The 14,490-nt window shown below is 24.5% G+C and overlaps 1 protein-coding gene across 6 annotated transcripts in view; it reads left to right on the top strand.

Annotated features, from left to right (window-relative positions):
- The window catches only part of LOC136985709 (inactive dipeptidyl peptidase 10-like), a 202,359-nt gene that overhangs the window by 87,841 nt on the left and 100,028 nt on the right, over nt 1–14,490 (top strand). The gene's annotated exons all lie outside the window — the stretch shown is intronic.

Here is a 14,490-nt window from a genome sequence, read left to right as displayed (position 1 = left end):
AGTTAGTCGGGGTTCGCGCCTCACCAACAGCCTGGTAATATGGAGTTTCTCGGGTTTTCTTCATGTGTCTAACACCTAAATAAGGGCCAGTTTTCATAGAAAGTCTCCGGGAGGTTCCTCCCCTTTGCAGATCTTCTTATGTTGCATTGTCGTATTCCATCAAACCAAACAAAATCAACCCGAAAGAAAGGAAAATTTCAGAAAAAATTCTAAGTTCTTCATTAAATTAAAACTATAACTTGATATATATACGTTTATTTTGTATATTACACATTTAAAATCCATAAAGCAGTAAATGAATTGTTATAATAATTTTATTTAAATGTTAATATCAGGGAGAAATGTTTGAATCCCCATTGAAATCTTCCATTTTTCAATCGAGTTCAATTGAAGTGTACGAATAAAAATAAAACCCCAGAGTATACTTTTTGTTCACATTTCGAATAAATTATTTGTTTCGTATCTGTAGCTCATTTTTTCCCTCTTACAATTTTTTTCCAGAATTCTCAACTTCATCTTATTTCTTTTTTTATTTTTATTTTTAGTTTTATTTGGTTCGGATTGTTGTTTATTTCCTTTTTTTTACAAGATACATTTATATTTTTTCTTTTTCTTTACTCAACTTCTCACTCCTAACTGGAATGTTCTTTTAAATTATTTTTTACCTGAACAGTTTCCATTTATTTTCTTTTATTAAAGCTACATTTTATATTTTTAAACTTATAAAATAGTAGTATATTATGTTAAATATCTAATGAGTAAAAGTAATAAATTGAATTAAAGGTAAAATTCTCTAAATTGTCATACCACAAAACCATGAAAGACTGCACTCTTTACTGATTTTAATTTATAAATGATATTCCATACCTAAAAGTGGTTATTCTATATGATTTTATATAACTTTTAAGATTATTCTGTAAAATGAAATGTGTAAAACAAACAAAATAATAAAAATTCTTCATAAAAATTCAAGAAGAGTCATTTCTATTTTTATCTCAACAAAACTGTATCTTTCTTTGTAATATATTTTGTAAAACTTGCAAATTAAAATTAAAAAATTTAAATTTTATATATATTTATACATAAATTGGCTTTCTTGTCAAGTTTTCTAACATTTTTTTAGATAAATTTGTACATTATCTTCAACATTCTTATAAGAAATCGTGTTTAGAAGCTAAATACCTTTTTCCTTCCCATAAATATAACGCCTTTGCTTCTATTCTTATTTTTCCATTTCGTTCAATGGTGCAGACAAGATTTGGACATTTTCGATGAGGTTCTTTTCAGTTCAGCTATATCGAATTGAACAGGGTTTTTTTTCGTGGTATACATGTACAGTACTTTCATATTTTTCTAGTTTCTATTGCAGTTTTATATTATTTATAAGCGCACATTAAAAATATTTCGTAATTTATGGTTAAGTTTTATATGGAGAAAATAAAATAATTTATCAATTAACTTTAAAATATTGTTAAATATTCAAAAATCTAAAGCGAAATCATTAATATTGAAGTTTGAGTGTTCAATATAAATTTATATTTATAATTAAATAAAATATAATATTAATAAGTGTTTTAGAATATATTTTAATATATATGATGAAATAACTAAATTAAAGATTAATTAATTTTGGAAAATGGTAACATAACTGCTTATTATATCTTAATTTTCGAATCTTAGATGCTAATTAATTCTTCTTCTTCTTCTTCTCCTAGTCCTCATCCCTCTTCTCTTTCCTTCAGTTTATCTCATAAATGGAGGTTGCTATTTTATTAAAAACAGCAACCTCCTTCATTTTGTCCTATCTCTCACCCATTCCTTTAACTTTTATTTTTCTGCATTAGCTTCCTCCACTTAATCCTTCTTCCTTTATTTTCTGCAAACTTCCATTTTCATGTTACTCCCTACTGACATAAATATTAACTGCAAATTAATATATATTATTTATTAACATCACATTCTTAGCTTTTAGAAATTTAATTATAATTAAGTTAGCATTAAAAATTATAAATTAAAATGTGTGCTTTTGTAATTATTTAGTGATACGTCTTGTAAAAGTATTGTAATGGAACTTCTGTAATTGCCTGTTTTAAATAATGTATAGATGATAAATGTAAGAATTGAACATATATATATTTATCATGAATATTTTTAATTATATATATTGGATTTTCTTATGTTCTAAATCATTATTTAACTCTCTGATATCATTGATAATTTACATGAATAAAAAATTCAATAGGCCTACTAACTGCAACAAAATTCCTCATTGATACAACTTTAAATAACTTTAATTTTAAAAAGTAAGAAGAATCCTGCAGTTAAAAAGAAAAAAATAAATAAATAAGAAAATTTTTTAAAAAAGTATTTTAAATCGAGCAACTTAAAAAACAGTTTCAACAGCATCACTCAAGTCATGTTTCAATCATGTTACTGAGTAGAGAATATGATATGCCATACATTATTTATAGAGAAGGGCATTTTGTTGTGGCTGAAGAGTTCAGTTAGGAAGATATTTCCTTAATCTAGCAGCTATTTTTCTGTATCTAGCAAGTGATATATTGCCAAGATCTTTCTAGCTGATTATAAATAGTCACAAAAAAGTAGTCGTTTGAACATCTTTAATTGAGTTGTACTACACGATCTTGGTAAAAAACTTCTTTGACAAAATTAAAGTAACATTCAAAATTTTGTGAAGTTTCTTATAGGAAATGCCACTAAAGAATTTTAACTGGCGTCATTTTTTTCAAAAATACTAATTATTAATCCAATAATAATAATTATATATTTTAAATACATTCTTATTATTCTACTGATTTTTTTCTTAAATATTGGAACAGCTTTTTGTAGCAATTTAATATAGTTAAATAAAAATTTCTTAAGAGAATTATAATTTAAACTTTATCCTAGTTTATTATTTAATATATTTTCTTAATATTTTCAATATTTTATATTAAAAAAGCCAAAAATTCAAATTTTTTTAAAGTAACTTATGCACCGATGTTGAAGACAAGACGTTTTTAATTGTTTTAAAACAGTTTTGTTCTTTCAAGTACAGAAAAAAGGTTCACCCCAATATTCAAAAAAATGGGTCACCAACTAAAATAAAGTTAAGAAATATCTCTATTAATAAAGGTTCATCATCATATAAGCAAAAATTAGATAATTACATAATCACCATTATCTAGCAATTTCCTAATTAAAATTGCAATATAACCTATAAATTTTAAATTTCAAATAATTATATGTTCTTTTATTAAAAAGATTGAATAATATTTTTAAAAGAAAACTTAGAAAAAAATATATAAAATTGATGAAATAATATATAGGTAACAATAAAATTGAAACTTTAAATAATAAACGTTCAAAGTCCAATGTAGAGTTAACTATAAAATTGTTATTGAAGGAATGTGATGATAAAGTTTCAATTTATTACTATAAATAAATATAAAAATAGTATTAAAAAGAATTGTTTGAAAAATTTTAATTTAAAAAACTAAAATTGCTTTCATGTATAAAATATTAAGCAAAAAGAATCACGAGCCATTGTTAATTGTAAAGGTACAGGTATAAAACGTGATTATTAAACACTTCACTTACGTCTGTATTTTTGCATTTTTATTATTATATTACGTGCCATACTTAATATTATGCATTAATAACTGAGTAAATATATTAATATTTATAGAGTCCGTAGTCTGTAAATATATTAATATTTACGGACTACACCTTATCCCATACAATATCTTCGATATTGTATGGGATAAGGTGTAGTCCGTTAGTAACGAATGTTTGTTACATTTCAGAGCATGCTAATATTGTATGTGTACCTAACGTAGAGGCGAAGTAACAGCAAATCAATTTCCGAATCAAAACAGTCTTATTATAATAATATTGGGTTAATGTTACCAATGGTTCCAAGATGGCGGCTCGTCTGATTCCAGCAAGGAAACAGTGGGGACGCATGTTCTAACCTAAACCTATTCTAATAATTTTGTTGGTAATAATTACGGTAATTTATTAGAATAGGTTAGGTTAAGTTAGAACGTGCGTCCCCACTGTTTCCTTCTTCTATTTGCTGGAATCAGAGACGAGCCGCAATCTTGGAACTATAGGTAACATTAACCTAATATTGTAATGAAAACTTATAAAAAAAATTAATAAATAATGTATAATGAGTGTATCGAGAACGAACTATTCCTCTAACAGTAAAGTTGCGTAAATAAAATGGTAAATGCAGGTATGCCTAAATAAAATCATTCTTAAAAATAATAAATAAACGCCAACACATTTACTATTCTTAACCTTAAAATGCTGTAAAATTGCTTAAATTCTTAAAATATGCCCTGTCGTATTGTGGTAACTTCAGAATTATTTATTCTGGTTTGATTTAATATATCCGTAGTCCGATATATCAGGGATGTTATATTGAAGATGAACTATATTATCTTGATAATAGAATTGTTACACATCAGTTTATGTTCACGATATACTAATGTATGTTCAGTTATTTGTGCATATTTAAAAATATGCATAAATAACAGATTATTAATTAGCATATAAGTAAGCGAACAATGATCATTTGTGTTTTATATTATACTCATTAAGTATGTTCATAATGTGCAATAGTATATAACACTTTATATATAAAGTGCTATATATTATTGTACAATACAGTAAATTATGAACCATTGGTACTACTATGGTTTTAAAATTAATATTATTGTATTTAAAATTAATTTAAAAATTTAATGTTTTATTGAAACAAAATATTAAAAAACTCGAACTATGTTATAATATATAAAATTTCTGGCGTGAAAAAGTATGCATTATCTTTTCCAATACAGCCAGGATCAATATATGAAATTTTATGTAATTTATTCGTTTGAAATCGAATTCACTTGGCACTTTTTAGATAATTTAATAATAATATAACATAAAGGTCTTTTTATACTCTAAAAATACTCTTAGTAAGATCTATAAAAACACTAAGAGATCCTCAAGAGACACGTGAACTATATTCTTTATAATGTTAAAAACGTTTCAATACGTTAAAAAGAGCTAATTACGCTGTATATATACAATTGATAAAGCCTATATTTAACATATTTAACTCGATTATAATCCATAAAAATAAAATATAAAACATCAAAAAGATTAAATAAGATGAAGTTAACGTTGTTTAATTTTTTTCTTGATTTTTTGAAGAATTTTTTTATATATATATTAAAATTTTTTACTGCTTTTTTATTGTTTATCTATACGTTTCTATGGAATTATATTCCTAAGAAATTCATGGAAGTTTTTCCCCTCCTTCTGTCGTAGTTTTATTTTTGGGCATGACATTCTCTGAATGTCATACCAGAAAACAAATATCTACTTCATCGACGTTTTCTCGACGTTCTCATTTTTTATTTTATAATCTACTTTTTCTATATATTCTGTGATGGATTTTCGCATAATAAAGTATTTTTTGACGATATTATAAATTGAAATTTTGTTGTTTTTATACACTTGAGGATTACATTGATTCCTTAACGTCTAAGTGAAAAATAATATTAACTTTCTAACGTTTTCTAAAAGTTTTTTTTTAAAAACTCTAATTAAAAATATAAAATGTCGGATTTTTCAGAATTATGTTATACTCTTCTGTACATTTAAATAAAATAAATATAAAAAAAGGTTTCTCTTTTATTTTTACTTCATTTAAATGCCAGAATAAATTATTTTTTGATTATTAAAATAGTTTGTAAAATAAATATTTCATTAACTTTTTAACTGAATTTTAATATTTTTTTGTTGATTTATAAACATTTACCAAGTTATTTTAGCTTAAAATTTTATTTAAAAAATAAAATAATCTTGAAATATTTTGCATATTAAATCAACCTTTCGTTTTTTATAAGGTTGAAAGTTTCATATATTTACTGTGCTAAATCCTATTATGCAGATTATTAATAAATACAAAATTGATAAATTATTTTATTTTTTTTATTAAAACAAAAACTATATGCTAAATCCTCCTTTATTTAAAAAACGAGTTATTTAAAATAATAAATGCATATAATTTTTTAAATTATTTTTGCTGTAATTATACTTCTCAACAGATAGTTCGCGATCACTCAAGAAATTGGCAAACATATTTCTAATAACTTTAAACTCTTGAAATATGATCAGAACGGATCGCTATAGAAAAATAAGTTGTGAAATCATATACTAAACATATTAAACTCAGTTATAGTTTATAAAAATAAAGAAAAAACCATCAAAATTAATTTTTCTTAGTGACTTTTAACCTTTAAAATAATTCACATTTATCAACTGAATATATTTTTTTTCCTGTTTGTAAAATATATTAAAATATTATGTTGTTTTTTGAAACTTCTATTTAGGTAACTAAATAAAAAAATTTATTTTATCCAGATTTAGTGTAATCGATAATGTGATTTAGACCATTTATTTCATCATCATATTGCTTTCCAGTGGCAATTAGATAACAGCTTGGATATGTCAATATAATTTATTTTGTTTTTTATACTTTATAGAATTTCGATTAGCAATAATTTTTTATTTAAGAAAAAAAAAGAGGGAAAATAACTGAATTACATTAAAAAAATCACTTTTTGAAGTTCATGAAGTACTCTTTACTCCTGTTACTTACTTAATTAAAGCTGTATTAATTCTTAGAAAAGGACGAAGGAATAAAATTAAATTTAATCTAATTCGAAATTAATTTAGAAATTTTATGATAATTTTTGTTACAAAATTTATTTAAAAATTTAGAGGACTTTTTGGGATGCAATCTGAAAAAATTGTTGACATATAAATTCTCACTGTCTTTCCTCAATCTCAAGAAAGGAGTTAGATAGATGAAATCCGAGACCAGATATGAAAATCTCAGGGGTAAGAGGCCACGATTAACTAAATATAAACTTCCGATGTAAACTAGAAGTCACGTTATTTCAATTCAAACGTTTTCCTCTGAAAGCAGTTAATAGATGACTCGCACGATTCTACTGCTAACGGAAAAGTATGATGTACAGGGGCAAGACACTACAGTACTACCGGGTACTTTAAGGTGGAGAGCACATACTGTATCTTTAAATAAATGGCTAAAAATTGAAGCCCGGCATTGTGACGATGTCACAATAAATAATTGCTCGTTGTTTTTCATTTTTCTCTGTTTCTGCCCTGTGGGCAGTAAAAGTGCCTTTCTAATCTTGAGTTCGACCAGGCCCATAATGGGGACGGGGAATTCCCGACCTATTCGGGAAAGACAACCATGTAAAATTCCTGAGAATTGGCTCGCCCGGATTCGATCATGGATGCCCCAAAGCGATAAGTTGATGCCTTAACCGCCTCGGCCATCCGGCCGTCAAATGAGATGATTTTAATTCACTAGAAATTTACCACGTAATTCTAAAAATCCCCAAAAAATTGTTTTTTTATTAAATTCGTAATTTGATTTTAGGTTGTTTTTTTTAACTTAAAAATTGATTTTTTTGTTGAAGGAATGAATTCATAATAGAATTTTAACAATTAAATTTCTGTAAAAAATTTAGATAATTTTTTTATGAAAAAGCAAAATTAAAATTTTAAATTTAAGAAAAACACGATTTGTTATTAAATTTTTAGAGTTAATTTAGGAAATTTTATAAATACTCTTTTCATTGCTAATTTTGATGAATTAATTTATAAAAAATTAACCATAAAAAATTCAAAAGTAAATTGTGCATTCTATATTTAAAAATTTAAATTTTTCTGTGCTTTCTCTGGAAAAATTTAATGTTTATTAAACAAAAAAGAGAATCAAAATCTTAAATTTTAATACTTAATTCGCGTAAAAATATATTTAAAATTTTAAATTTTGATTTCATTTTTCAACAAAAATAAAAATGAACATTAGAATTAGTTTTTATAATAAATTAACCTATTAAATCTCTAAATTAATTCTAAAATTTCAATAATAAATTGTTTTTTCCCTGATTTGAAATTTTGATTTAATGTTTTTGAAGAAAAGAACAGAACCAATTCACCAAGAACTTAATTTTTAAATGCATTTTTACACAAATTTAAATGATAAAATTTTAAATTAAATTTAGATTTTTTCAGTAAATAAAAGTCTTTAAGAAAAATTGAGATTTAAAGAAATAAGGAATAAGGAATAAAATTTCTTAATAAAGTTTTCTTAAAGCATTTTGCTTTAAGAAAAAGTAAGATTTAAGGAAGTAGTTTACAAAAATTATTTCGTTAAATCTTGGTTTTCCTTAAAGACCTTTATTTATTTATTAAAAAAAATTTAGAGAAAATGTTTTCAAATATTTTTATTTAAAAAAATAAGAATTGGTAAATATGAAATTGTTTTGTTATTTTTATTTTTAACAGAAAAAAAATATAATTTTAAAATTAATTTTGGAAATTTTATCTATTTATAGCACTATATACTGTATAGCTTTCATTGTTTGTGAGATTAATTTATAAATAAATAAGCGTAAATAGTTAGAATTTATACTTTTAAATAATATATTTACAGTAATTTAATTAATTATATATAAATCTTTAACATTTTTATACAAAAATATATTTTATATTGATCTAATTCGGTTAGTATTATTACAAAATTTCATTCTAAAAAATTCTAAATAAATTTAATCTTTTTAGATTTAAAATTTTTGAACATTGTGTTTTGATTTTATGATTTTTCTTCTAAAAGCATTAATTTTTTTCTTCAGAGAAAGTTTTTTGAAACAAATTTGTAGTTAGTACTTAACTATTAATTACACATCAGTTAAAATGTGTAAAAATGTGTAACTAAATGAACAAAATGTGTAAAAATTACATATTAGTACGTAGGTACTAAGTAACTAACTACAAATTGGTTAAATTGTTATTAAATTTCATTTAATTCAATATTTTATTACTTATTTACTGTATTTATAGTATATATTCTGTAATAAAACATACCAAAGTATATGATTGGCATTAGAAGTTTTTGTATTCAAAACTCAGAAAAACCACTTCTGTATTAAAAACAATCTACAAAATACATATACACGTATTTTATAGATTATATTAGTGATGTAATTTGATGTTATATCTGAAAATTATCAAATTTTTATGAAATTCTTTACTATTTTTATTGGTTCAAGCGCATTCAATAACGTAAACATTTCGGACAAACGCACGCTTAGAGACGAGAAAAGACCTATGTTTATGTTCATTTTTTTCCTAGAATCCATTAGGAAACAAGGAAAAGATTACTCAGAAACATCATCAAATAGGTTTATTACATATAAAACCAATTTTGAACGTATTTCTACAGGAACATTCAATGCTTAAAAGCGTTAAATAAGCGAAGTGCTGGTTCACTTCTATTTTTATAAATTAAACATCATTAGAGTTTACATTAAATTTTAGGTTTAATAAATATAATAAATTAGTTTTTCTGGGCTTTAAATAAATGTTAAGGTGTAAAAATATCAGTAAGTTATATATACAGACTTTTTATTAAATAATGTTATTGCAGTGGTGGCACTATTAATTCTAACGTGTCGCCTTTTTCAAAGGATGCTGATGATACAATATCACTTTCTATAAAATTGAGAGGATTATGGCTGATTACATAACTAAATTTTGAATGTAAAATTGAGGTAAAGAATTCTAAATATTTTCATTTTTTCAGTAACAACATTATATTTAAACATAAACATCTCATTTCTTAATCAATCTTCCATTGATTTCTATTAACTTTCTGATATTTTGACTGAAATTTTCTTTATTTTACATTTATTTATAATTTAATTAGTTTAAAAGTTAAATAAGTATTAAGTGAATAAATTTAGATAGATTTCTTTAATTTAAAATTCGTTGCGATTGACAGAAACTATAATTTTATACATTAAATGGATCTTTAGAGGCTGTTTTTAAAGCTTTTTTTCCTGGACTATTACACATGAAGAAAAAGAAGAGAATTGGATCCGCCCATCCCTTTTTTTATAACATTAGATAATAATTTATATCTTAAATTGCAGTTTTATTGTATCTACAATCTTCAAATATTTCTTAAATCAGATAAAAAGTTGAATGGAGAACGGAGAATTGCTCAGAATCATGCCGGGTTTTTTTAGCTTTAAAAGTAATTTTTTAATATTAAATATTTAATTATTACTTTAAACACGTTTATAATATTTAAGATAATAATATTATGCTTCAAATTTATTAATTTTATTTATTATTTTGTGCGTTTAAAAATAAAATCCCAACTTCACCATTCAATAATTTTCTGTAATTAGTTGTAATAAAATTTAATTTACGAACTAATTTAATTTTTAAATAAAATTTAGTTTAATTTTTGATTTGGTATTTTAAAATTAAATATTTAGTTACTTAATTTTATGTAAAATTTGAATTAATTGGTATTTTTATCCACCGAGAAATTATTTTTAGTTCGTAGCCTTATTTATATTACTAAAAAGATCTGAAAAACTTTTCACTCTATAAAATATTATAAAACTAAAATTAATAATAATTAACAAGACTATTTGATAATAAATTCTCTCTAAAATATAATTATAAGTTATATACATATTTAGTGGTTTATATATTTACATAACTCCATTCATTAGTTAGTAATAGTTGTTTTATGATGAGGAACTGCTGAAGCATATAGAAGTTTAATTTATTTAATTTAATAGTAGCAAATTTAGACTTTTATATCCTAATCTATAACATATAAGAGACCTTCCCATTCTTAAAGACTGAAGTCCTAAGCTATAATTTATGTAATTTTTGGCTGTAAATGGTTTGATATTGTATTTTACTTGTTTCTAAGCGATTAAAAAGCCCTCTTAGTGCCCATAGAGCGGAAAGAATTTTTTAAATGTGAAAAATATGAAGAAAAATGAATTCTAATAGTTACTATAAATGTTTTAAAAAATAAATTTTCTGTATTCTACAATTTTGCTATGAATCGTAAAAATAGTTCTGAATATATTCAAGAAGTTTCCACTTCTTTACGCAGGCTTTTAACCATTTATATTGTTATTAACTGATTTTTGGCACAAATTTTTTAGAATTAAATAATGGATTTTAGCTTATTTTATAATGATAACTAATGAAACTATTTCAGTAAATCATTTAAATGATAATTTCTTTTCTAAAATACTTTTTCATGATACTTTTTCCTATTTTTAGAATATTTAAAGTAACCAAACTGAAGTAGCAATAAGTTTCTTTTGTATTATTACTTTGGGAAAAAATAATTATTCATAATATGTTTAAAAAAAAGGATAAAATGATTAAAACTTATTCATAAAATCCGTTTACTTATTTTAAGTACAATCGAATTCATTCCTCATAGCATTAAGGAAATTCTTAAAGTGCGGTTGCCTATCTGATATTTTTGACAAATTTTAAAGCATTTTGGATGTTTCTGGAGACGAAAATATCCCCTAGAAATGTATTTTAGTGTCATTCATCTTAGTAATAATTAGAAGTCGTGATTATTAATAAAATTACCGTAGATTTTTTAAAATTTTCTAATCCATGATTATCATTAACTGTCATAAACATAGACTTAATGAAAATTCATTTTTAAATGAAATTTCTTAGTCTACAAGCATTATAATCCTAAAACTAAATATTTTACGAATAAAATTAAACTTTTGTTCTTCAAAAACACATAAACAATGGCTCAAATTTAATTTTATTTACTTAAAATTCGTGTCACTCATGCTTCATTGCCATTAATCATTAAAGAAACTATTTTATTAAAGTCTTTTCTTTAATAAAATTTGTTAGTTTACCAACTTTATAATTCTAAAAACAAATATTTTACAGACAAACTTCGTCTTTTCCCGCCTAAAAACATATAAAAAATGTATTTACTTTAATTCTATTGACTGGAAAAGTTTTTCTATATTAATAATATGAAAATAATCCACTTCATTCTTCATAAATCCAGAAGTAGAACATTTATTTATCAAAAATATTAACGATATAATGCGAAAGTGAGTGATAAAATAGTCTTTAGAAGCGAAATATATAAGGAAAATAGTGAATATAGTGACTTTACGGATTTATAACTCGATATATATCAAAAATGTGTACTATACATAGCAATCGATCAAGTAAGTTTTGCTAGATGATGTCATTTTATTGTATAAAAGCGTGTTTATTTTGTTAGCAATGAGAGTTTTGGATTATTGAGATCCACAAATCTTGTTGATAGGAAGAATAAAATGAGCGTGTTTCCAATAAATGACAACTATTTCATACATTTCTACGTAAAGAAAATGTCGATAATCTTTTATGACAATATTTTTCTCAAAAGAATGAGAAAAAGTCATGATAAAAAGCCTTTTTGTTGAAGAAAGTATTGGTTGGTGCATGTGTAAATGGTAAAAATTTTAAAATAAATTCTACTTTATAATCATTTTTCAAATAATTATAATAAATACATATTTAGCTTCCTTTCTCATGTAAATTTACTACAGTAAAAATAACTAAAATATATAAGAAAAAATTTAGCTGAAAGATATAAATTATCAGGTTGAAAAGTTTAAAAAAGAGATTCTCGAATTAAAAATTATTTTTAATTACAGTTTTATTAATTTTTAACTAAAATTATTGTGATATTTACGAGTCAATTGTTAATTTTTATCCTGTATGAAATACATTAATATTTCATAGGCTTTTATTAAAATTATATTGTAATTAAATTTAAATTGATAATTTACATTTCTAAGTAGTAGATCGCGAACCCCCGAGTGAAGTACGTCTTTCAATTTTTTAAAAATAATTGCAATCGGAAGGTAAGGATCTAAAGAGCTGAAATTTCATTTTCACATCCATTTTCGTCTGTATGGTTGTCTGTCAAACGCTTAGGAAACTAGAACTGCATAGAAGAAATTAATTATTGGTGATACAGCATCCATATTTTAACACATCTCATTTACATAAAAATTAAAAAAAATAAATTGTTCCAAATAATTATTACCAATTAATCTAATTTTTTATGATAAAAAATTCTAAAATTTTAACAAATTTACTATAAATTAATTATGAATTTTAACTTTAATTAACTTTAGAATTTTAATGTGATTCTACAGTACATTAAAAATACTACAGTACCACACATACACTCGAATAGACCCAATGTCAGTCTATTTTTTAAATCCGTTTGGTGTGTGGGTTTATTCGAGTCTATGGGGCCAGGGACGCAACCTGATACTTCAAATAGGGGGATTTTTTACGGTCTTTTTATATAAAACTTATAATAAACATAATTATTATAATGCTACTTAAGTGTTATAAAAAAGTAAGTAAACATGTGCTGTTTGTTTTCCTTTTTTGGAATCTGACAATTGTTTTGGTGTTATGGAACTTCTCTTTAAGAGCAATCGCCCACTTGCTCCAACCCTGATTGCTCTACTTTATGCGACTATTCGAATCTGTGGATTTATTTTTTCAAAATTAGTTTTAAACTAATTTTACAAAACAGAATTAATTTTGAAAAAGTGTGTGGGCGGATTCAGAGATCATTAAAAGAAAACAAACAATTCTAAAACAGCAACACAGACAAGAAATGTGACGCAATTATTTACACAGTTACAGTTTTGAATAGGTTATTTACAGTAATCCATAGCTTAGAAACTGTAATTCGAATAATTCCACGTATAGGTTTATTCAAGTACTGTGGGTTTATTTATTTATTTTATTCAAGTGCGACTGAGATGTGGGTTCATTCATGGCTACCTAGATATCTATGGTTTACTCAAGCTTGTAGGATAATGTAAACCTGTGTGTCTAATCGAGAGCATACGATAGTATTTGAACTAAAGAAGGCAATTATTATACAACTCACGTATAACAAGACATTAAAAATCATTTAAAATATTTTCACATAAGCATAACATTAATATTACAAATTACACGAACAGTTAACTTCAAATTGAGATTATATCCGTTTCAACTTGCCATAAAAATAGCCTCATAATATCTTGGTTTTTTTTTGTTTTTTCATTTTGTTTCTCTTTCCTCCCAGTGGGCACTAAGAGGCCCTTTTTCCATACTCATCGTAAGTTCGACCAGACCCACAATGGGCAGTAAGGGACGAGCCTAACATATACAGGACAGACCGTCCATGAAAAATTTCTGATGTTGACTCCCGGATCGATCCCGGGTCTTGCAGAATGGTAGGCTGATGCCTTAATCGCTTCGGCCTTACAAAAAAAAAAAAAAAAAAAAAAATATATATATATATTATATATATATGGTCTTATAATGTAATTAATACGTAGTACAGTAGAGCGTCGAAAGTGGAACCAATTGGGGACTGGGGTCCTTCCAGTTAATGATTTGTTCCAGTTTCCGACTTTGTACAAAAAAATACATTAACCTGTCCGATGTTCAAATTTTTCTCCGTTGCGTATCGCTTCCTGTTGAATTTTTCTCCGTTGCGTGTCGCTTCGTGTTGAATTTTCGTCGATT

Source organism: Centruroides vittatus, unplaced genomic scaffold (assembly GCF_030686945.1).
Source record: "Centruroides vittatus isolate TY-2023 unplaced genomic scaffold, ASM3068694v2 contig_975, whole genome shotgun sequence".
Classification (NCBI taxonomy): Eukaryota; Metazoa; Arthropoda; class Arachnida; order Scorpiones; family Buthidae; genus Centruroides; species Centruroides vittatus.
The sequence above is the reverse complement of the archived record's forward strand: the minus strand, read 5'-3'. Positions and strand labels throughout refer to the sequence as shown.